Below are 3,947 nucleotides of genomic sequence, written 5' to 3'. Positions count from 1 at the left end.
GCACAAATATGTGTCAGTGCAATCAGTAAATAATGAGAAATGAAATCCAGAACTTGGCAAGAATCCCAAGTGGATGTCTTGGAGTGGTTGGGGAAGGGAATCTTGTCAATGATGGCACACTGTGCATTAACACTGCAGCAGCTGCTGCACCTCTTCCAAACTTAGTTTCTTAAGTGAGAGTTTACAAAAAAGGGAATTGGATAATTGCATGAAAGGAGAGGCAAACAAAAGCAGAGCGAAGGAAGTGGGCCCAACTGGCAATTCTTTGAAAAAACTGGCAATGGTACGATGGCCTGAATGGACTGGCAATGTGTTGTGCACTGCTGAGCGTCCATTGCTGGGTCAATACCTCTGCAGCCTTGCAAAATGTCACAGTGGAATTGCATTTCAATGAAACAAGCACCACAAATAGATCATGACTGTATAGTTTAACAATACTTGCAGCTTCCTCAACCCTGCAATCGTGCTGCGTTTCTGTAGTGTAGTGGTGACCACGTTTGTCTAACACACAAAAGGTCGCCAGTTCGAAACTGGGCAGAAACATTTACGAAACAAACCCAAACTTCTGACAACGAGGGATGCAATCATTGACATTCCCCATTAACACAACACAATTTCTCAAAGTCCTATTTCTCTTGCACATTGTGTGCACAATGCCTTGCAATCGCTCCTCTTTCTAGTCCTGATGCTGCAGAAAGTTCCTCAAAACCTAGCACTTGCACTTCATTTGGCTCAGATTAGAATAGAAACCTGCAACACGAGCTTGCTAAGTAACAGCTGATCTAAGTCTCATTTCAGACGAGGCAAAAGCACATCAGCAATTCACTTTCGCCAGCTCCACATTCGTTGAGACAGGGGCACGCCGCAACATTTTGACCCGCACTATCCAATTACTCGCTGCTCGCAGCAAGAGGCGTCTGCTGCCTCAATCAACAGGTTACTGGCCATCTCAGGGAGGTAAAAAAGCACAACCCGGGCCAAATCTCCCCATAAACCAAGCACAGGCTCAGCAAAACGTAGGCACATGATATCCGGGTCACTAAACCTCCGAGCAGCTCGAACAGAACACCTAAGTGACTGAATCTTTCTTTGAGTTGCAATGATGAATCTCCGGTGGAAACAAGTTTGGGGAAAATGCTCCTCCTGAACATTTCTTTTTGGGTAAAAGGGGCAAAAATCCTTTTCAATTTAACCACTGCTGCACCAGATTCTTGGTGTCTTAAGCACCTTGAAAACGCAGCTCTTAACATGCAGCCGTAATTATGACAAGGGGTAAAGGTTCATGACACGCAGAGGGGAAAAAGTTATTTAAGTTATGACATTCGCTCACAGACTTATTAGCGTTTTGTTCAATCAGTAACAGAGACATACCTGGGTTTATTGATGCAGATTAACATAACTATTCAGCGTCACGCAGAGGTCGAAGAGTACTTTGCCTCCCTTAAAGACGGACACAGCTGATTCTGTAACTGAAGCTAAGGAAACAGGCAGACGTGCCAAATTATCACTTTGTATTGCTCTTCATTCGGCGAGTAACAGGAAAACTAACAAGGTGGCGTTGAAAATGAGATGCACTGCGGCTCCGCTCAATATCAACCCACTCCTTCATATTGAACTGAGGAAGACCATACATGAATAAAAGCAAAATACTGTGGATGCTGGAAATCTGAAATAAAAACAAGAAATTCTGGAAATACTCAGCAGGTCTGGCAGCATCTGTGGAGAGAGAAGCAGAGTTAACATTTCAGCTCAGTGACCCTTCTTCAGAACTGGCAAATATTAGAAAAGTCAAAGGTTAGAAGCAAGTAAAGCGGGGGTGGAGCAAGAGGTAACAAAGGAGAAGGTGTAGATTGGGCAAGGCCACAGAATAGCTGACCAGAAGGTCATGGAGCAAAGGCAAACAATATGTTAATGGTGTGTTGAAAGACAAAGCATTAGTACAGATAGGACTGTTAACGGACTGAAAACTGAACAGCAGCAAGTACAAACATGAAAACAAAACAGTGGGTAAGTAAACTGAACAAACTAAGATGAAATAAAATAAACATACAAAAAAATGGAAAAAATGTAAAAAAGAAAAATAACAAAAAGTGAAAGTAAAATGGGGGGCCCGTCATGATATGAAATAATTGAACTCAATATTCAGTCCGGCACGCTCTCGTGTGCAGTGGTTAGCACCGCAGCCTCACAGCTCCAGCGACCCGGTTTCAATTCTGGGCACTGCCTGTGTGGTGTTTGCAAGTTCTCCCTGTGTCTGCGTGGGATTCCTCCGGGTGCTCCGGTTTCCTCCCACATGCCAAAGACTTGCTGGTTGATAGGTTAATTGGCCATTCCCAATTGCCCCTAGTAAAGGTAGGTGGTAGGGAAATATAGGGAAAGTGGGGATGTGGTAGGAATATGGAATTCGTGTAGGATTAGTATAAATGGGTGGTCGATGGTCGGCACAGACTCGGTGGGCCGAAGGGCCTGTTTCAGTGCTGTATCACGAAACTAAACTAATCGGTCAACGAGATGCTGTTTTTCGAGCTTGCGTTGTTGTTCACTGGAACATTACAGCAAGCCCAGGATAGAGATGTGAGCATGAGAGCAGCGGGGAGTCTTGACATGGCAAGCAACCAGAAGCTCAGGGTCCTGCTTGCGGACTGAGCGGACGGGTTCCGCAAAGCGGTCACCCAGTCTGCGTTTGGTCTCCCCAATAAACATGAATATACATTAATTGGATTTAGGCGCCAGTATGTTGCAAAACGAGAAGACAGAAAGGCACAAATGCCATTAACACTGACTTTACAAATGATTCACTGAAAAATTCTTTCATTTGCTGGAAAAGATGAATATTGTGCATCTGAAAATGGGCACCATGGGATTGTGTTGCATACTCTGTTTTCCTGTATTTGCCTGTCATCTATACAATTCAATTTGTGTTGGATATCGCTGAGAATCTCATTTCAAGATGCGGGCACAGATATTAATATAATCCTACTGAAAGTTTAATCCTGGAACAAATCCTGTGTGACGTGGATTGCAACGTTTAGAGGGCTGTGCAGCTAAGGTGAGGAAGACGGGAATGATGTGGTTGATGATTGCATGGAATGCATTGCAAACTTGGGTTACGTTGCTTGATTTCATTCTACACCTTGAAATTCAGAAGCAAGTGAGGCACCAGGTGGAAACCAACAGCTGTCTCTGTGGAAGCGGGGACATGGCCTCCGAATCTAACCATTTGAACTCTGAAAACATTCTGCTGGATCTGAACTGCCCTGTATACCAAGGCCAATTTGTATACTTTATAAAGTGGAATGCCCAGAACTATGCAGAGTACTCCAGGTGGGGTCTAACCAGGACATTATATAGCTGTAGCGAAGCTTCGCCCCCATTATTTAACTGCCTCTGTTACGCATTCTACTGCTAGGGTATTCACATTGTATGTTGCAAATCAGCAAAATAAGGACGCATTTGATAAAAATAAAGAGTTTAAAAGCACAAATATGTGTCAGTGCAATCAGTAAATAATGAGAAATGAAATCCAGAACTTGGCAAGAATCCCAAGTGGATGTCTTGGAGTGGTTGGGGAAGGGAATCTTGTCAATGATGGCACACTGTGCATTAACACTGCAGCAGCTGCTGCACCTCTTCCAAACTTAGTTTCTTAAGTGAGAGTTTACAAAAAAGGGAATTGGATAATTGCATGAAAGGAGAGGCAAACAAAAGCAGAGCGAAGGAAGTGGGCCCAACTGGCAAGTCTTTGAAAAAACTGGCAATGGTACGATGGCCTGAATGGCCTGGCAATGTGTTGTGTACTGCTGAGCGTCCATTGCTGGGTCAATACCTCTGCAGCCTTGCAAAATGTCACAGTGGAATTGCATTTCAATGAAACAAGCACCACAAATAGATCATGACTGTATAGTTTAACAATACTTGCAGCTTCCTCAACCATGTAACCGTGCTGA

At 43.9% G+C, this 3,947-nt stretch overlaps 1 non-coding gene across 1 annotated transcript; it reads left to right on the top strand.

Annotated features, from left to right (window-relative positions):
• The first annotated feature begins 470 nt into the window (after nucleotides 1-470).
• On the top strand, nucleotides 471-543 carry trnav-aac (transfer RNA valine (anticodon AAC)). Its single transcript has one exon. It is a non-coding gene; the product is annotated as a tRNA-Val (tRNA).
• Nucleotides 544-3,947: the final 3,404 nt, after the last annotated feature.

This window comes from Heterodontus francisci, chromosome 22 (genome assembly GCF_036365525.1).
Source record: "Heterodontus francisci isolate sHetFra1 chromosome 22, sHetFra1.hap1, whole genome shotgun sequence".
Lineage (NCBI taxonomy): Eukaryota > Metazoa > Chordata > Chondrichthyes > Heterodontiformes > Heterodontidae > Heterodontus > Heterodontus francisci.
The sequence above is the reverse complement of the archived record's forward strand: the minus strand, read 5'-3'. Positions and strand labels throughout refer to the sequence as shown.